This window comes from Equus asinus, chromosome 8 (assembly GCF_041296235.1).
Source record: "Equus asinus isolate D_3611 breed Donkey chromosome 8, EquAss-T2T_v2, whole genome shotgun sequence".
Taxonomy (NCBI): domain Eukaryota; kingdom Metazoa; phylum Chordata; class Mammalia; order Perissodactyla; family Equidae; genus Equus; species Equus asinus.
In genome coordinates, this window is record NC_091797.1 from 9,983,760 (window position 1) to 10,005,049 (window position 21,290).

General features: G+C 41.1%; 2 protein-coding genes across 5 annotated transcripts in view; one reads left to right on the forward strand and one right to left on the reverse strand.

Moving 5' to 3' along the window:
• The window catches only part of PRIM2 (DNA primase subunit 2), a 334,584-nt gene extending 316,439 nt beyond the window's left edge, over nucleotides 1-18,145 (reverse strand). For both annotated transcript variants that reach the window (XM_070514633.1, XM_070514634.1), the window contains exons 1-2: nucleotides 18,007-18,145; nucleotides 10,016-10,100 (exon numbers count right to left, since the gene is read on the reverse strand). The gene's annotated coding sequence lies outside the window, so the exon portion shown is untranslated. The remainder of the gene's footprint in view (nucleotides 1-10,015; nucleotides 10,101-18,006) is intronic.
• Nucleotides 18,146-18,683: 538 nt separating this feature from the next.
• RAB23 (RAB23, member RAS oncogene family) overlaps nucleotides 18,684-21,290 on the forward strand; it is a 30,546-nt gene continuing 27,939 nt past the window's right edge. Inside the window, exon 1 of one of the 3 annotated variants that reach the window (XM_044776920.2) lies at nucleotides 18,684-18,957. The gene's annotated coding sequence lies outside the window, so the exon portion shown is untranslated. Of the gene's footprint in view, nucleotides 18,958-19,492; nucleotides 19,615-19,805; nucleotides 19,829-21,290 lie in introns of those variants that run through there. The other 2 variants (XM_044776924.2, XM_044776922.2) reach the window with 2 other exon arrangements.

Genomic DNA, 21,290 nt, shown 5'->3' on the forward strand with positions numbered 1-21,290 from the left:
CAAACATGGCATGTATTCCATCAGTCTTATGTCCATGGAGACAGCCATTCTGGAGCCTCTTCCTCTTCTACCAATCAGGACTTGCTGCTCTCTTGATCCTACATAGCTGCTGGCCTCGGATTCTCCTTTACTGCCCACCTATGCTGGATCCCCCACTTCCTGAATCCCGTGTATTTCTATTTCTTTGTTTAATAAAATATCTTTTCCAGTAGCTTCCTGAGCAAGTGTGTATAGAAGATAATTTTTTCAGATCTTGCATGTCTAAAAATGTTTTGATTCTATTTAATGTAATTAGATACTTTGGCTAGGTAAAGAATTCTGAGTCAGAAATCATTCACCTCTAGAAGGTTGAAGGTCCTGCTCCATAGTCGTCTGGCTTCCTGTGTTACTGCTGGGGAAGCTTGAGGCCATTCTCATCCCTGATCCTTTGTATGTGACATTTGTCTTTCTGAAAGCCTTTAAGACCTCATTGTCCCAAGTGCTCTGAAATTTCACAATGATGGACTTTGATTCAGGTCTTTTTCTCATCAATCCTGCTGGGAACACGGTGGGCCCTTTCAATCAGTAAATGTCAGGTCCTTCCATTCTGGAAATTTTTCTTGAGCTATTTCTTTGGTGATTTCTTCACCTCTCATCTCTTTCTCTAGTCTTTCTGGAACTCTTCTTTTATGGATGTTGGATTGAACCTGGATTGATCCTGATTTTTTTATCTGTTCTCTCCCATTTTACATGTCTTTCCACTTTATTCTACTTTCTGGAAGATTTCCTTAACTTTATCTTTCAATCCTTCTATTGAGATTTTTATTTTCTACTATCATATTTCAAGTTTCCAAGATTTCTTTTTTGTTCTCATAATATTCCTTTTTTCACTCATCTATTCTTGTTTTATGGATGTGGTTTTTTTTCTTATCTCTCCGTAGATTTTAATGAGTTGGGGTTTGTTTTTCTTTAACTTTTTCTTCTCCCTCTTAGTTTCTATTTTCTCCAAACTCTAGCTGACACCTGGATTTCGTCTCTGTCTTTGAGGTTGGAAGCTTTGCTCAAATGTATGGGAATCCTTGACTATGCACTCATATTTAACAGTGAGGCTTCAAACCTGACTTCAGGCTCTGTGTGCATGGGCAGGACTTGTCAACCGATGAGCTTCACTATGGAGTAATCCGGCTAAGGGGGTTTTAGGAGAGGGTCCAATTATCAGTATCTCTAAGGCCTTTTCTTTTGGGCTTCTTAGATTTCCAGAGAAGATGTGGCCAGTATTCTACCTGGAGGCTCTAAGCCTGCTTGCTCCTGACCTTGGAGCTTGAGGATCTCCCTTCAATATGCAGACTTGCACTTGCTGCTCTTGTTTTCAGTGTGGGCTTCTCACTCTCAGCTGGGCCTGGTACTCCCCCTGGTTCACTTTTATTCAGACAGTAAAGAAAGTTTCTGCTGTAGTGGGACAAGGGCAGATGAGCAGCTATGCATGGTGGCAGGTGCCAGGGGGCTGGGGGAAGGTAGGGGAGATAGCAATGGGTATTTGGAGTCTCTACCTGCTTCTTATACAAACTTCCAACCTTCCTCTTTTACTTCCTCTTTTACTCTTCTTTTTCAGAGGTTCCTGGTGTTTTCAAATTTAGATTTTATTATTATTCCTGTATGGTGAAGCCAACAGATCAGGAGATGACTGCCGTTGAAAAGATAGTTTGTTGTTCGCAGTTCCCAAGAGGAGGAGGCATGCCACACCACACAGAGCCACGGGGCAGCACTAGGTTGGTCAGAAGGCAGAGAGAGTGAGGGGGACATGAGGGCGACAGCCTTTATTGTGGTATTCATGGGAGGAACGGGAGAGGCAGGGTGAGTAGGCTCAGGGTTGGCTAGTTTGAATAATTTCAGGAGGCTGTGCGGCATAGGGGCTGTCCGCAGGTGCCTGGTACCTGACCCTGGGATGATTAGGGCAGTGGAATTTGGGCCCAGAATGTAAGAGCCTCATAGAAGAGGTGGGGGTGGTGTGGGTTCAAGTGGTTGTTTTGTACATCGTGAAAGGCACACTGAAGGAGGGTCTTTATTATCTCTAGGAATTGGCTAGCTCTGGGAAATGCAGTCTCCCCACCAGCGTTAAGGCCCTAGATGTCAAAACATCAGAATAAAAAGGTATGCTTAATAGACTTGGTACTGCCAATTTCTGAGCCTCTGTGAGGGAGGTCTGTGATGCAAGGTAGCTCTCTTCTGGGATTCCTCCCCTGCCTGTTTATGGTCCTGCTTTCTTGGATATAATATGATTATGACAAGTGAGGACTCATCACTCATCCTTCTACTCTCCAGCTTCCAAAATCTTCCAGCTTCCTCTTTCTCTTTGGATATGAGACATTTATGCCTTTTAAAAATCCTTTAAAGTCATTTTAGTGGAATTTGGAAAGGTAGCAAAAGTGAATGCTTGTGTTTAATCCACTGTCTTTAACAGGTTGTCACAAAGTAAGTACAAATATATTTTTCTTACTTTGAAGGAATGGGAATATTTAACCACCCCACCCCACTCCTGCCCCAAACAGGATATACAAAGGGCCAAATGGCCTATCTTAAAATATTTGAAGAGCTACTATACGGAAGAAAGAGTAAACTTATCCTGAGCTCCTCCAGCAACCATATCTAGGAACAATGAGTAGGAATTTTAGAGAGAGATTTTTTAGCTTAATAAAAGAAAAAATATTACGACAGTCTAAAAATTGCTGCCGTCTCATGAAATAAAGAGCTTTCCATCATGAAACACATGTATGCATTCACAAACCCCTATCAAGTGCCCACGAGGACCAACATAGTTTCCTCCCTGATCCCAAGCTGCTCAGGGTCTAATGGAGTGGACACAAATGTCTCAATCTAAACATCCCTGATCAGCGGAGTCTTCCTGTTATACTTACCAGAGAGTTTATACTTCTCTTTTGGAGCACGTACAATTACTTGCTTAAAGCCTGTCTTCTCTTTAGTCTCTGAGCTCCATAAAGGCAAGAACTGTGTCTTTACTGATCACCATTTTGCCACTTAGATTTAGCATGGTGCCTGCTACACTGCAGGTGCTCTGAAGCAAACCAAAATTTACATAGCTGATTAAGAAGTAATATGATATAAATATAACCATGGCACTAGAAGAGAATTCTCGAAGAAACAGAATGAAATGAAAACATTTAATTTAGCCTGACAAGATAAGGGAGGACTTCCTGAGGTTGGTGGCATTTCAATGAATTCTTAAAGAACGTAAAAGAGTTAGTAAGGCAAGAAAGGAGAGGAAGAGAATTTTAGGAGAGGAAACAGCATGATCAAAGTCACAGAGACATTAAATCACATGATACATTCTGGGAACTACAACTTATTCAGTAAACAGGATAACAGGGAACACATTGAGGGACATGGAGAGAGAGAACACTAGAGAGCAAGACAAGGGCAATGTCATTCTAAAGAGTTTGACAACAACAGGGCAATGAAGAGTTATTCAAGGCTGTTAAGCAGAAGGTCTTCCAATTTTATTTAGGGAGATCATTCTGGCAGCAATGTGTAGGATGGATGAAAGATGGAAGCTAGAGGCAAGGGGACAAGTTGGGAATGTGGAAGGTAGAACAAAACAGTAGAACACGAACACAATTCAGCCAAATTCTTGCCACTTCATAACAAATATTGCCTTTCCTCCAGTTTCCAAAACCATGTTCCTCCTGTCTGTCTGAGATCACACCAGAATGGCCTTTACTGTCCATAATTCTACCAACATTCTGTTCGTGACAGCTTAGATATTCTCCAAGAAGATGGAGGCTTTCCTACAGCTCTCCTCTTTTCTCTCTGAGCTCCCACCAGAATCACCCTAAACAGTCTACTCACGGCAATATAGGCTTTTGTAATGTGCACTTCACAATTCTTCCAGCCTCTACCCATCACCCAGTTCCAAAGGTACTTCCACATTCTTAGGTATTTGTTACAGCAGCACCCCACTTCTCGGTACCAATTTTCTATCATAGTCCATTCCAGCTGCCATAACAAAACACTATAGAATGGCTGGCTTTAAACAACAGAAATTATTTCTCACAGCTCTGGAGCCTGGAAAGTCCAAGATCATGACACCGGCAGATCTGGTGTCTGGTGAGAGCCTTCTTCCTGGTTCACAGGCAGTCATCCTCTTGCAGTGTCCTCACATGGCAGAAAGAGCAAGTGAGCTCTTTTTTAGAAGGCCACTAATCTCATGTATGAGGAGACTGTTCCCATGACCAAATCACCTCCCAAAGGCCCCACTTCCTAATACCATCACATTGGAGGTCAGGATTGTAACATGTGAATTTAGGCGGGGACACAAACATTCAGTCTATAGCACATAGTGCCTATAATTGATCAAAGACAGAATCCACCATATCTCTTGATATTCTGTCTGTTTCCAGTTAGTATTTATGGACTTATTCTTCATTCCAAACCTACAGACTCTTTCAGTGTTATTGCCCTGACTCTTAACTCCTGTTAGCTGACACTGGTATGCCTCCACCTCCCAGTGCGTTACGATCTGGTTCAGGATAACGGTCTAGCTCACTTCCTTACATATGAGCCAGCGGCACTAACTCAGCTCGTGTGTCAATAGACAGACTTTGCCTGCTACTTTGTCACTGTTCAAAATTTGGTATTTTTAAACATCTAGACAAATAAAATATAATTTTGATCAAAGAAAATGTTTTCCTCCAAGGTTTTAATCGTGATTGGTTTAAAAAAAATTCTACTATTTACAACGTGTGGTATATGGAAGGCACTCAATAACTATATGATAAATGAATGGACTTTTCAGGTCAGGAAATCAATATAAAAGGCCCACGATGGCAAACTGTCGGTATGTTCTAAAAATGGTAATGGTCAAAATATCAGACAAATGAAAGCACAGAGTGAAGAGGTGAGCTGGAGTGAAACTTTGGGGAGCTCTGAATGCTAAGCTGAGATATTTGGATTTTTACGGAGCGCCATTAAGATCTGTTTAAAATCAGATATCTGCTTAAGAAACATAATTCCGAAACTTTGCATTTCAGGATGATTTTCATCCTTTCAAAAGCCATTGAAATAACCAGTGTAATATAAAAATAGGAACAATTTTGTTTCGGGGATGGAAAAAGAGAAGGTATAGACCAGAGAAATTTCTACAAGACAAAGTGCAAACAGGACTAGACTGGGGAAAAAACTGAGCAGCCTGCAATTCAATAAATGAAAGAGGAAAAATATGCTTGGGAAATAAGTAAACGCTGTCCATCACAGAACCCAAATCCCCACGCTGTGGGTGGAAGTGGCAGAGCTGCGGGGCTGTCAGCAGGAGGCCCCACCAGCACAGCGCTCATCAAGCCCACCCTTGTGAAGCGGAGCAGGAAGAGACTGGATGCTGTGGACCTCTAAAGAGAGCACTGATGCCTGTCGCAGGGTGAGTGTGGGAAGGTACTGCAGGGACAGCGCCAAGGAGCAGAACTTGAGAAGCAACCAATTGGCACATGAGTGGAATTCTCTGAGATGCTTCCTCCCCACCTCAGATAGGCTATTTATACGCTAAATCCTACAAAATCACCACAGAAAATAAGGGCATTTACCCTTTCTTCCAAGGGACCAAAAGATTTGCCCAAGGACCCAGATAATCTCCAACACAGCTCATTTCAAATCCCAATACTGGATCAATATAGATACTCTGTTAGGATGAACAACAGAAAAGTTAACAAATTTCAAAAAGTTTACTGACAAACACACACACACACATACACACAGACTTGAGTAAATAAAGCGATACTATGATGTTCCTTAATAGGAAGATTCAATATGACAAAGATGACATTTTCCCCCAAATAAATCTCTAATGTTTATGCAATCCCAAACGAAGTCCTAAAGGGACTGTATGAAGCATTTCACCAGAATTTCCTCTACTTATCTCAAAGCCCAGGACTCCTTCCTTCGGAACGGAATTATGAGCAAGCCCTACATGTTTTCCTTTGATGTGGTTCCATATATGCTATCTGAGAGAGATTCCTTGAAATTTGTGGCATACAGATGGAATTTTTCTTCATATCCCAGTACTAACGCACGTTGTTTTATCAATTGCTATGTAAAACACAACCCCCAAATTTAGCAACTTCAAACAATAATCATTTACTTGCTTGTGATTTTGCAATTTGGGCAGAGCTCAATGGGGCAGCTCCCCTCTGTTCCATGGGGCACTAGTGAGTTTGGTTTGACTGAGGCTTGGGGATCCATTTCCAAGGTGGCTCCAGGTTGGTGCTGTCACATGGGAGCTCAGTGGGACCTGTTTGTTGGAAGCCTTTATTCTTTACTACATGGGCCTTTCCACTTGACTGCTTAAGTTTCCTCATGGTGTGGCTCCCAGGTTTCAGAGGGAGGAAGCAGAAGGCTTATTAATGCCTGGGCTAAGAGGTCCTGGATCATTACTTCTCTGCATTCAACTGGACAAAGCAGTTACAGCCCCAGATCAGATTCAAGAGAAGGAGACATAACATCTCCTTTCTAACAGAAGGAGCTGCATGCATGTACAGGGAGGGGCAGAATTATTTGGGGGCCACCTTTGGAGACTATTTACTTCTCCAGTTGTTCCTCAATTTTATATTCCATTGGCTATTTTGGTCAGTTTCCATAAAGGATATCCAAATGTCAGTGCGTAAGCCATCATCCTTATTAGAAGTAGTCCCAAAGGATTATTAATTAAAGTATAATTCCTATTACCAACGTGGTGTTTCCCAGAAAAGAAGCACAACATTATTTTTCTAATTTTTTATTAAAGTATAATCTACATACAGTGAAATATACAGATATTAAGTGTATAATTCAACAAGTTTTGACAAATGCATATAGCTGTGTAACGCGTACGCATACAAACATACAGAATATGTCCCTCACCCAAGAACATTCTCTCGTGCCTTTTCCGTGTCAATGCATGCTCCCAGAGGCAACCATTGTTCTGACTTTTTTCTCTTAGACTAGATTTGCCTACTCCGGAACTTCATATCAACGAAATTATACAGTACCCACTCTTTTGTGCCAGACTTATTTCGTTCAGCATAAAGCTTTTGAGATTCATTGATGTTGTTTTGTACATTAATAATTTCTTCCTTTTAATGATGAATGGTAGTTCATTTTATGAACTATAGTTATACGTTACAATTTGTCTAACTATTCATCTGTTGGTGGATATTTGCATTATTTTCAGTTTGAGGTTAATACAAATAAAGCTGCTATGGACATTCTTGTACAACTCTTTTTATACATATAAGATTTTATTTCTCTGGAGCAAATACCTATAAGTAAATTGTTAGGTCATAGAGATGGTATCTCTTTAGTTTTACAAGAAATTGCCAAAGAGTTTTCCAAAATGTTGAACCAGAGTTCCATTTGCTCTGCCTCTATATTTGGTGTTGTCAGTCGTTAATTTTAACCATCCTAGAGCTGTGTGATGGTATCTTATTGTTGTATTAATTTGCATTTCCCTGATGGCTAATGATGCTGAGCACTTTTCCATGTACTTATTGCCCATTCATATACCTTTCATTTTGAAGTGTTTGTCAAAGTATTTTGCCCATTTTTACTTTGGTGATTTGTCTTTTTATAAACGAGTTCTAGGTGTTTTTTATACAAGTGCCTCATCAGGTATAAGTTCTTCATCAGATGTGATTATTACAAATATGTTCTCCCAGTCTGTGACTTGTCTATTCATTTCCTAAACCACGTCTTTTGATGAGTAGAAGTTTTAAATTTTTATTATGCCCAGTTGAGTAGTATTTTCTTTTATAGTCAGTGCTTTCTGGCTGCTAAAACATATTTGCTTGCCCTAATGTCATGAAGATAGTCTCTTCTGTTTTCTTCTAGAAGCCTCAGAGTTTTAGCTTTTACCTTTACGTTTATAGTCCATCACAGATTACTTTTTGAGTACAGTGTGAGATAAGGCCTGAAATTTTTTTTTTTCCATATAGATATCCAGTTATTCCAGCACTATTTTCCCTTTCTCCACTGAATCGTTTTGGAGTCTTTGTTGAAAATCAGTTGACCATATTTGTGCTGGTTTATTTCTGGATTCTACTCTGTTTCAATGATCTATATGTCTCCTTTACTGTAGCTTTATTGAAAGTCTTAAAATCAGAGAGTCTTGGTTCTTCAACTTTGTTTGAAAAAATTGTTTTGGTTCTCTTAGGTTCTTTGCATAAATTTTAGATCAGCTTGAAATTTTCAACAAACAGCCTGCTGAGATTTTGATTGGAAGTATTGAATCTATAGATCAATTTGGAGAGAACTGACAACGAGACAATACTGAGTGTTCCAATCATGAACATAATCTCTCTCTCCATTTAAGGCTTCTTTAATTTCTCTCAGCAATAAGTATTACATATTTTAATTTAAAAATTTTGTTTATAATCTACTCTAATTAGTGTAATTTATAATCCTTGTAAAAGTCATGATAGGAAATTTCAAGATGGTATGACATTTTTTTCCTCACAGAATCTAACAGAAGAGCAAAATAGCCTCATTACTGTTTTAGAAGTAGAAAAATTTGAAGAACATTTTTTAATTATAAGAGATGAAATATGTACACATTTAATAATAGCACAAAGATGGACTCTGATAAGACTTATACAGGAGTTACACATAGGACAATACAAAAAGCAAGGAGAAAGCAGATTCAGCCTTTGATTTCTCTTAACCAGTTAAAAATAAAAAAAAATTTAAGTGAATCTGTCACTTAAATATATGAAAAATCAAATTCTAAGAGATGTAAGAAATTGGGAAAATAAAAAGCTTTTTATGACAACTTCCACATCCAAGTTGGCGTTCAGCATGGATAACAATCTATGTTTTTATTTACTATTTTCATTTATGGAGATTGCTCACTATCTTCATTAGGTGATTTCAGCATTTAATAATCAACATAACCAAGCTAAGGCCTTCTACTTTAATTAAAAATGGCTGGTCAGAATTCCCTTTATATCAGCCTTTTATAATGTACTTGGAAGTGGTTAATTTATTTCTTTTTTCTTACTAAGTATATAATCCCAATTTAAAAGCTTTTCTTCATATTTTTTAATTCCTTAATTTTGGGGGATGAAACCATAAAACAAGAATACACTGAAAACATCATTGAACTAGTCTATTAGGATACTTCTCTCCCAATAATTTAGGCGAGAAATTGGACTTTTTTTTTTTTTGAGGAAGATAAGCCTTGAGCTAACTGCTGCTGCCAATTCTGCTCTTCTTGCTGAGGAAGACTGGCCCTGAGCTAACATCCATGCCCATCTTCTTCTACTTTATATGTGGGATGCCTGCCACAGCATGGCTTGCCAAGCGGTGCCATGTCTGCATCCGGGATCTGAATCAGTGAATCCCAGGCCACCGAAGCAGAATGTGCACACTTAACCACTGCACCACCAGGCTGGCCCCGAGAAATTGGACTTTTGACTGAAAACAATAAATAATTAGTCTCTGTTATTTTAATTTTCTTTTTAAAACAAATGTATCAAATCAGTAGGAAATCAATGATAACATTATATTAGAACATTTATATGCTGAAAATGTTTACAGCACTCCTTCATAAAATCTAATTGCATCTATAAAACAGTATCAAAACCACTATATATATTAGATTGTAAAGTGTAACGAAAGACAGCAGATTTTCTGATGTCTAGGCTACATGAACACATTTAGTTTTAAAATGTGGCAGAAAATGGCTTTGCCACTAAATAGCAGGTGACTTTGACAAATGTACTTTATCTCTCAAATCTTCATTTTCTTCCCCCATTAAAAAAAAAGGAGGGAATAATAATACTCACCTTCATAGAGTTGTTGTAAAGATTAAAATATTGTTTGCTACCTACTTGAAATAGTTACTACCATAGAGTAAACATTAAATTAATGGGAACTAATTTTATTCTTATAGCAATAATAATAATAGGAATAGTCATTATCATAGGAAGCTATTAGTTTTCTATTGTTGCTGTAATAATTACTACAAGCCTAGTGTTTTAAAACAACACAAATTTATTACCTTATCGTTCTAGAGGTCAGAAGTTCAGAATCAATCTCACTGGGCCCAAATCAAGATTGCAGCAGGGCTGGTTCTTTCTGGAGGTCTACATGAGAAGGAAAATATAACTTTACATCCTGATTTTTTACAGTTTTTACCTCTTTGCAAATTTTTAACTCTTATCATCAATGAAATTCTGTGAGTCCAGATACATTACAGAGACCCTAGACCAGCCGTTCTCCCCCACCCTGGCTTAGTGAACCATTCATCTGTGTTTGAATGAAGTTTAGGCTATCCTTCAAATCGAAGAGAATGCCTTTCCATTATTCAGATGTGGACAGCATTTGGTAGAGAATCACGTATAAACGTTTATTTCTACATTAAAAAATTCTGGGAGAATACATAAGACATTGTTAACAGATGTTACGCTGGAAGTGGGACAACAATCAGGCAAAGGTGTTTGGAGAGGATAGACACTCGCTGATTGTTTTATCCCATTTTGTGTAGAGTTGGTATCTTTACCAGGTGCATCTTGTACTTTTACAATTATAAAAACTAGTTTAATTTTTAATATAGCATATAGTCTATGTGAAACCCAGAGATTAAATATATTCAGGAACAATATTTCATGTATCTTTGTAGCCCTCATAATGCTTTACACATTATGGCACTCGTAATGTTGGATAAAGAAATAAACATGTCATTCTTACTCTCAGAAATGAGGAAAAAAGGAAACATAAAATGCATAGCCCATCTATATAAAGCTGTCCTAGAAAATTTCCTTGAGACAAAATTGCAATAAGACCAGAATATATCTGAAAGTTCTCCAGAGATATCAATTCAAAACGTCTTGGACCTCCCAGTCTCCAGAACTGTGAGAAATGAATTCCTGTTGCTGAAGCCACCCAGTCTACAGTATTTTGTTATGGCAGCCAGCAGTAAGACACCTAGAAAAGAAGTAAAAAAATTTTGAGTACAGTCCTTCAAAGAGGATAAGGTGGACCATCCCAGAGATGGATGGAATAGATAATCCTTCTCAGAAAGAAGTCTTACAGCCTTTCTGCACAGGCTTCATTGGGTATCCCTGGTTTCTAGGCACTAAAGAACAATAGCATACCCTAGACATTAAGGTAACCCCCCAAAAATGCACCTACACATTTTCAAATGTCCCTAGCATTCTCACCAAGAGGTGGGTCCTTAGAATTGAAAAGATTGAATTAGCTTCCTAGAGATTGACAGAAGATACTTATGACCAAATCTGGCATTAAGGATGTGGATTTATTCAAATAGACTCAATGAATTTAGGCAATGCACATCTCAGTGATGATTACAATTGACTGAATGCCAGAGGTCTTTCCCCAAGTCTTCCAAACTGTGCAAGCCTCTCACAACTCTTGTGCAACTGAGAAGGGAAGGGAACTCCTAATTTAAAAACCGATACTGGGTATCTTACAACCCTAGCAACAGAGGGCTCAGACCAGAATTAACTTGGTACAGAAAATAAAGCAAGACTTCCTGTTCCTGTAACTGAGCTGATATCAACCCTCTCACTATATATACATAGACTTGACAAGCTTAGATAAATACATACAGCTGGATAAACTGTAACAACAAAGAAAGAATACAGAGCCTAAACCAAGAGAAAGAAAGCCTTAGCAGTCTGGGAAAGTGCCACACCTGAGGCTCAAAACAGAGGCTTTAATCTCCCCAAGGGACTGAAGACGTGCCCTGGTCTAGAGGAAAGACGGAGCTGGAAGTGAGACACTGACATCAAGAAGAACCACCAAAGCTGTGAAAAGGGAGCTGGAAAAATTCTGTCCAGTAGAACAGAGAAGCAGCAAGGAAGCTTGCCATCCTCTAGGGTTCTGAATGGGGCAAAAGTTTCTGGGAAGAATCAAGCCCCAAACCTACGTCATAGGTGGGGATGGTTTCTGAATTCATACTCTCTATGAGACGTGGGAATTACAAGCTGAGAATTTAACGTGAATGCTGGTCCCAGATCCATGAATATTCTGAAGCCCTGGTTTTGGAAAAAGCCAACATCAAAAGCAGATATCAAACCACTGTACAGGGCTGAGCTCATGGAAGTCCCACGGAAAACAGTGAAGATGAGTTCACATTCCTGAATTACAAATGACAAAAGGGGGCCTGATGAGGGAAAGTCATCAAATGCAACAAAGAAAGAGAATTCAGAATAACTGAACAATCTGAAAGGGACTGAAATAATAATGTTCCAAATAATTACAGCAATGCAAGACAGATTAAAAAGCATAATGAATACAACAATTTGACTCTAGGAAAAAAGAATAGAGATCACAAAAACAAAACAGTGTTTTTGTTTAACAGAACAGTGAACATCTGGAGATTTAAAAAAGATAGTTACTGTAATTAAAAGCTCAATGAACAAATTTAAACTGCAGGATAGAAACACCTGGAGAGGAAATTAGTAAACTTGTCATCACACATAATGAAGCCATAAGATGAAGATATGAAAAATATAAAAGAAGTTACGGGTCAACTTCTGCTAATAGGCGTTCTAGAAGAAGAAAATAGAAAGAACAGGTTGGAGGCAATATTTGAAGAGGTAATGGCTGAGAATTTTCCAGAATTGAAGGAAGACATGATTGAAGTAGCACACCAAATACTGTATGTAAAATAAAAGTAATTCACACTCAAACACTACAGAACAGTATGGATGACGAAAAATTCTTAAAAGCAACTAGAGAAAAAAAGATATATCATTGGCAATGCCATTGGCATTTCTGGAGATGTGTCCATTTGGAGATATTTCTGTGCATTCCATTGTGATACCGGCTTTCGAATAATAAAACTACCCCTATCTGGGACCCTCGTGTACCACACCGAGTATCAGTATAATATTGTCATGTGTATCTCATCTTTGAATCAATTCTCTCTTCATTTCTATAACCCAACCCACCCCCAATCCATTTCTTTTTGTCTCTCAGGTTGACAGCAATTCAATTTTTAAAATAGCTTCAGGCATGAAACCCCAATCACTGATTAATGTAGAAAGGACTATACTTGAGAGGAAAAAAAATTCTGTTGTGGGCATCAAGTATTGAATGTTTGTTAGCATAAGGAGAACATTTTCCCACCATGTTAAGTGACTTAATAATTGCAAATCCAGGAAATGGACAAGTGGATGAGTTTGAATTCATAATTGGCCATCAAGAGAACTGCATTCTTGCAGCCGAATCTACCTGTGGGGCATGTGACCTTTGCCTACTTCATTTGCATCTAAAAGTAGGGTTAATCATATATTCCCCTACTTATGTTTATGAGAGCTCTAAGAATTTAAATTAAGGAATGGATGACAAAATGCTGATTGTGAATAAGCTCTTGAAAATGCATTAGCTGCCAGATCACTCAAGTGATGTCTTAAACAAATGTTCCAATAGATGTACAAGGAAGAAGTCACACAGCTGCACTCTTAGGTACCATCAGTGAAGTCCTCAAAAATCAGAGAGTTGCCCAATAGCCCAGCACTTTCAGAGAGGAGATCTCTCAGCAAACTATTTCAACAAAAGCAAACGTATATATGAGAAAGACTTGGGCAGTGAAGAAAAAAAAGAAAGATGTTTATGTTCTAATAATTCCTTCATGGATAACCATCCTAAATTCAAAAGTGTATGAAACCAGTAAACAGTTACCCATTGATGATTTGGTAGCTAGCAACTAAAGTTTTTTTTCTTTAGCTTTTAGTTTTTCACTTGCCCATTGTCAACCGCGCTGTTTAGGCAATATGCTGGCTGACTCCCACTGGGTTCCTATAGATAACATCTCCCTGGAGCCTGGGTCACCATGGTAATGGGCGTGTGAGCTGTTTTTCAGGAATTAGGACCTTCTTATCCAGTTCAGCTGGTTGAGACCACCAACCCATCAACTAGGCCTGATAAGCAACCTTTTGACATCAAGAGGCTAAAAACTCCACCCTCAGATCATGCTAAGGCACCATTTTGTGAACATGTGTCTTATGAAGAGGCATAAAGTTTGACTACGCCTGCGCAGATCATCAACTATCTCACCTACAATGATCTATCTCCACACTTCAGACCACCTTGCCCCCTACCCCATAAATATCCCTGAGTCCGCATTTTCCGAGGAGGCAGATTTGAAACTCGTTCTCTCACTCCCTCGCTTGGCTGCCTTGTGATTAAACCCTCTCTACGCACAATCTCGTCATCTCCGTGTTTGGCTTTCCGGGTGACAGGCAAAAATGAACCTGGTTTGGTAACATGTATATAATGGTACAGAGTAGCCCACATGAGATAAGAACAATCTGTGATGAACAGAAAAAGAATCTAGAATGAACTGCCTATTCCCTGACTCACACTGGCTAGAAGCTATAACTAGTTCCATTTAATCACTATCAGCAAGCTGGTGTGATATTGTGATTTATAATAAGGGATACATATTTAGTCTTTGCCCCCGTTCATTCCTAAAGCAGAGCTCCTAAAAACCTTGAAATTTCCTAAGTGATGAGAGTGTGTTTTGGAAAGCCCCTAGATCACCTAAGGATGGGGGCCAGTGACCAGGGGAACCAACCATGTGATTAGAGGGTCAGAAATTTTTGTCTAACCCCCAACCTGGGAGGGGAGGGTGGGTTGGGGATCAAATTCAGTCACCAATGGCCAATGATTTAATCAATCATGCCTATGTAATGAAGCCTCCATAAAACCCTGGAGAGCTTGCGGATAGGTGAACAGCACTGGGAGAGTGGCCTGCTCAGAGGGCATGGAAGTTTGGAGTCCTTTCCCCATACTTTGCCCTATGCATCTCTTCCATCTGGCTGTTCCTGAGTTACATATAAATTTTTATATATATAACTTTTATAATAAACTTTTTTATATCTAACTTTTTTATATATAATAAACATATATAAACTTTTTTATATATAACTTTTATAATAAACCAGTGATCCAGTAAGTAAAACCTTTCTCTAAGTTCTGTGAGCCACTCTAGCAAATTATTCAAACCCAAGGAAGAGGTCATTGGAACCTCCCATCTATAGCCAACTGGTCAGAAGCACAGGTGGCAACCTGGACTTGGGATTTGAATCCAAAGTGGGGTGGGGGGCAGTCTTGTAGGACGGAGCCCTTAACCTGTGAGTTGAATTATAGGACACTAAGTGGTGTTGGAGAATTGCTTGGCGGTGTGGGGAAAGAAAACCACAAGTTGGAATTGGGTGCCAGAATCTCAAGTGATCATTTAAGAAACCTGAGTCCTCCTTGACATTCCCTCTCATTCCTACTCCACAGCCAAGTCCTACAGATTCTGCCTCCAAAGTTAAAAACAAATTCATCGACTTTTTTGAATCACCTCTGTTACCACCTCAGTCTAAGGGACCATCATGTCTCACGTGGATCAGCCTTCCACTGATTCCCATTTTCCTCTACTCCATGCTTCCACTACACAGCAGCCAGAAGGGTCTTTCAACTGGACCTCCTTATGCTTGCACTAAAAATCCTTCAAAGGCTTCCCAGCATGCTTGAGATATAATCCAAATTGCGTAACGTCATCCACAAAGTTTTCGTGATCTGGCCCCTGCCTCCCTCACTACTTCATCTTAACACCACTTTCCACCTCATTTCTGCACACTAGCTCCCTTTCAATTCTTGAAACTCACTGAATTATTTCCTGCCTCAGGCCACTGTACTTGTTGCTCCCTCTACTTAAAATCTTTTTCTGCCTAGTCTTTACCTATATAACTCATTTATCCTTCAGGTAACAGACACACATACATGCTTTTTTTGTCTCCTTTACCAGACTATACGCTCCAAAAAGGCATAAATCATGGCTCTTTTGTCCATCACTGAATACCCAGTGCCCAGCACAGTACTTGGCACAATAAATATTTTTTTGAATGAATGACTCTGCAAGGTGGATGACTCCACATTATATAGATTCAGGATGAAACAACTTTTAAGACCTGGAACAGTATTCTGATGTCTGACTAGAAAGTATTAAATTTGTTTTCCAGCATGGTCTGTTTGATCCTGTAGACTATTAGATTATTACTGTCTAGACCAATACTGTGGTTTCTTCAAGGCTTTTCCTGATACCCACAAATGCATTCCCATGTGTTTGCAGACTTGTAGTCTAAGTGGTAAAATGTTCAAGGATTTCTTCCTTAAGAATGTGTTCTAATTTTCCTTTAATGTTTTCCTTTCCACTCAGCCACAATTCATGATCCTGGAAAAGTATTCAGCTCATTGGAGTCAGACAGAGTCAAACAGCTAGCAAAGGACATGGACATTTTCTGCTGGGTCAGCAAAGGTACTAGACTCAAACAATCATTAAATGAGTTAAAAATATAACTTTCAGAATGTTTTCCCTAAAATAATTTTGTGCAACTCATTTCTAGTTACAGCGAATCAAATCTCCTCTAAAGCCCTTCGGGCTAATTCTATCGCCTTTTTTGCTACAGCATAACTGCAGGATTTAAAAGGCCAGGTCTCCACATAGGCTGTCATTCTCTCTCAGAAGGAGCATCAGAACCTCTGCCGTGTCCTTGAGGCAAATAAAAGGTGGACTGGACTGCACTGAGAATGTCCAACAATTCCAGAGACACGGAAAGGAAGGAGGGGAAAGAAGGAATGACGTTGGGGGGTCCCCTTTAAGAAGTTTTTCTCAAATTTGAATCAGAGAGTGGTAAAGCAATGCTATTCATCTTTATTACTGAGCAACACAAATAACACAAGAGGAAGAGAACAGCAATGCTACTTTATAAATATTTAAGAAAACAGGAGACACACAACAGTGTAAATATAGTTAACACTGCTGAACTGTACACGTAAAAGTGGTTAAGATGGGAAAATTTGTATTTTTTTAACCACAATTAAAAATTGAAAAACTAACAAGGAGGGGCATGTGCCAAAGCAGTTTTCAGAGAATCACGTCTTCAGGCATCATTTATTTTGGTTTGGTTTTTGGAAAATAAGAGTACCTCAAAAACCATCCGGTTGTGACCCAGTATCTAATTCAGGGAAGGAAAGGGGAGAAATGGAAAAGTGTGAGCAGTCTGAAGTAGCCTTAGCTATTTGGGAACACCTTGTGCAGAACCTTACAGAACGGTTCCAAGGTGGTCTCTCCACTGAGTTCCCCCCAGTGGCCAGTCCTTCGGAAGAAGCAACTGCAGCCCCCAGGGTCACAATTTCTCGACATCCTCCCCAAACTTTATTTTCTGTTGTTTCTTTGTTTTATAACAGCCATCCAATTGGGTGTGAAGTGGTGTCTCATTGTGGTTTTGACTTGCGTTTCCCTAAGGACTAGTGATACTGCTTTCCACCTACATACGTGTAGCCACTCATAACTTCTTTGGAGAAATGACTATTCAAGTGATTTGCCCATTTCTTAATCGGTTCTTTTTCTCTTCTGTTAAAGGGGGTCAGTACATTACTCACGTTTAAGGGGCACTACCAACCAAATCCTAGAGGTAAAATCGGTTTGCTACTTGACATTAAATTTGCGAATAATCATTAAAGTTACATTTATAAAACTGTACCGCTATTACAGGTGAAATAATTTCTAAATTTTTAAACTTAAAAAATTACTGCATGTGAAGTATAATTCACACACAGAAAAATGTACATAATACAGTTTGGTAAATATTCACAAATGCACACACACGTGTAACTAGCGCCAAGATCAATAAAGAACTAGCACCCTAGAAGCCGCTGTCCCAGTCACTGTGCCCTCTGCGCCAAGGTAACCATTATCCTAACCTTTAGCTGTTAGGATAACTTTTCCTGTTTTTGTGCTTTATAAAATCGTACTTAGCATGTACTTCTGTGTCTTTCTTATGCACAACTCTACGTTTCTACAGTTCACCTACGGTGTTGCCTGTAGTTGCAGATTGTTCTCATTGCTGTGTAGTATTCTGTTATGCAAACACTGTGGGAATTTGTAAATTTAGTCTACTGTTGATGGCCTTTGGGGTTATTTCCACTTGGGGGCTATTACAAGAGCTGCAGCTGGGGGCATTCTGATACCTGTAAGGACGCCTTTCTGTGGGCTGGATCCGTAGACGTGGAACCGTCGAGTCACAGGGTGTGCTCCTTCCGCAGATGGTGCCAAACTGTTTTTTAAAGGGGTGTTCCAGTTTACATTCCAGCAGCAGGGTAGAAGAATTCAGTTAGTCCACATCCTCGCCAATACTTGGTATTTCCCATTTCCCGCCCTATTCTAGTCTATTTTGAAACATAAAAACAACTGAAACAAAGTTTGGACTGCTTTGGGGGGAACTTTTAGTTTTTGGTTTAGTTCTCTGAATTATTAACCATCTCGGGCTTCTCACTGTCCACCACAACGTGCGGACACAGTGCGTTTGCGACTTTGCTCGACATTTTTGCTCACTCCGCCGCTTGGATGTCCTCCAGGCAAGAAAATAAGGTGCGTGTGCAAGGCGGGGCAAGTCCTTTGAGCGCTCTCGAGTCTGAGCACCGTGTTCACCGTGTAGGCGAAACTTACACGGATTCTTCTTTGGTCAATTCCTCTTTGCTCGAGTCCACGATGCAGGAGCTCCTGCCGCCTCCGGCGTCCCCACTGCACCCCGGGGTCCCCCAGGAGGCGCGGGGAACGCAAAGCAGTCGCCCTCCCGGACCAGCCAGACCAGGGCTGGCGCGGGCGGGCCGGCGCGGCGCAGGCGCAGACCGAGCCCGGCGCATGCTCCGCAGCGCGGCGGCTCCGCAGATGATGGGCGTCGAGTCTCCCGCGCCCCGCCGCCCCCGGCGGAGCCGCCGCTGAGCCGCTTGTTCCGAGCCCGGGCTGCCAATAAAGTTCATTAAAAAATCGGAGTCATTCTGAGGAGAGCGAGAGAGCGCGCGAGCCAGCCGGGCGGTCCCCTGGGGCAGCTGGCGCGCCGGGAGGCGGCGGCGGCGGCGGTTGCGCCGCGACCGGGAGGAGCCGGTCTCCGGGCGGCGGGTCCGCGGCGGGCGGGGACGGTGAGTAGCGGCTCCCGCTGCGGGGCGGCGGGGTGCGCTCACCGCCTCTGCCGGGGCTGGTGGGTCCGCTGGGGCAGGACCCGCTGGGCCCGGGGTCCCGGGAGGTGCAGTCCTCTGGGGACTGGGCAGGGGCGTCGGGGCGGGGGCCTCCAGGCCCGGGCTCCCATGCCCGGCCCGGCCGCCGAGCCCAGCTCCCAGGAGAGGAGGGGGCGGCAGCGCCCCTCGCAGCTCCCCGCGGGCGGGTCGCCAGGGTGGGGGTCCCTGGCTTGCCCCTCGGGCGGGAGGAGCGAGGTGGAGCGCGGCGAGGCGCTGCGCCCGCAGCCCGGCCGAGCCCCGGCTTCTCGCCCTCCCCGCACCCGCCGCTGGGAAGGGGCCGCCCAGGCCGGCGGGAGGCCGACGCGGGCGCTCAGGGCCGGGTTCGGTTTGGCGCCGAGGGGGCCCCAGGCTCTACCCTGGCTTTCAGACCCTGGGCATTCCTCCCTGCGGTGGGCCCCTCCTTCCCCGCCGCCCCACCCTTCCCAGGTTTTTTGCTCAGAGACGGCTAGAATATGAATGAGCCTCACGGCACTGTTCCATTGACCAATTCAGCTGCGGCAAGAATTGCTTGACTCGGAGATCCCAGGAGCCATCGGCGCTCCCAGGCAGAAGAACCTGAGGGTGTGCGAGACGGTGATAACTTTCGTACCAGCAGGATCTGGGGAGGCGACAGTGGAGTCTGAAAAAGGGATCTTTACTTCTCCAGGTTTTCTGTAACTCCTAACAGCTTCTACATAACTTCATTGAACCCAAGAAGTTTTTCAGAATTTTGATAAATGTAATCCTACCTGTCCTAAAGTACAGGCTGTTAGGAGAAAAACCACCCTTTTCATCAGTGAGTTAACCCATCCTTTCCTTTTCTAACTTATCAGACTGCACTAGTTGGCAGAATCTTTAAATTTGGGGAAAAGAGCGTTTATGTAAAGTATTACTGTCAAGTTTTTTAATGATCGTACTCAAAATTACGCTTATTTTCTGAGAACTTGATTGTTTTGATATCGTTCTTTAGATCTGTAGAGAAGTGCCTGATAATCGCAAGTCAGACTACCCGTGTTAAAATCTGATTCCACTCTTTTCTTTAAATGTTATTACTTTTTTAATTATATGGTAAAATTGATTTTTAGGGGGTGCGCAGTTCTGTGAATTTTAGATTTGTGCAACCAGCAGGACAGTCAGGATATAGAACAGTTCTGTCACCTCCAAAAGACTCATGCTATCCTTTTACATCCTTTCTCTTACCCCTGACGCCTGGCAATTACGGATCTTTTCCAGAATGTCATGTAAATGGAATCAGACAATATGTAACCTTTTGATTTTGACTTCTTTCACTCAGCATAATGCCTCTGGGATTCCTCCAAGTTGTTGCTCCTATCAACAGTTTCTTCTTTTTTTATTGCTCAGCAGTATTCCGTTAGAGCGATGTGCCGCAGTTTGTTTATGCATCCACCCACTGAAGGACCCTTGGATTGTTTCCGGGTTTTGGTGATTATGAGCAGAGCTGCTATAAACATTCATGTGCAGGTTTTTGTGGGAACATAAGTTTTCCTTTCTCTAGGATCTTACGATGGGTGGGGTTGCAGTGTTGTATAAAGTAAGTTTAACTTTATAAGAAGCTGTCGCACTGATTTCCACAGTGGCTGTGTCATTTCACATTCTCATCGGCAAGGTGTGAGAGCCGAGATGCTCCACATCCTCCCTAGCACTTGGTATTGTCAGTATTTCTGTGTTTAGCCATTATAATAGGCATGCACTGTTGTGTTTTTACCTAATGGCTGAAGACGTTGAATATCTTTTTGTGTGCTTATGTGGCATATTTAATCTTTGGTGAGTGTCTGGCCAAGAGTTTTGCCCATTTTTTAATTGGGTTGTTTGCCACCGTTTGTTGAGTTTTGAGGGTTCTTTGTCCTGGATACAAATTATTTGTTAGACATGTATTTTGCATATATTTTCTTGCAGTCTATAGCTTGTCTTTTCATTCTTTTACTGGTGTCTTTCCTAGAGCAAATGTTTTTAATTTTGATGAAGTCTAATTTATCCATTTTTCCTTTTGTGGATCTTTTGTTATCATGTCTAAACTCTGCCTAGCCCAGGTTAAGAAGATTTTCACCTTCTAATAATTTTCTTCTAAATACTGTAGTTTTACCTTTAGATCTGTGATCCGCTTTGAATTATTTGTAGAAGGTGTGAGTTTCAGGTGAAGGGTTACTTTTTTGCATCTGAATGTCCAGTTGTTCCATTTGTTGAAAAGACTGTCTTTTCTACATTGAGTTGTTTTTGCACCTTTATCAGAAACTAAT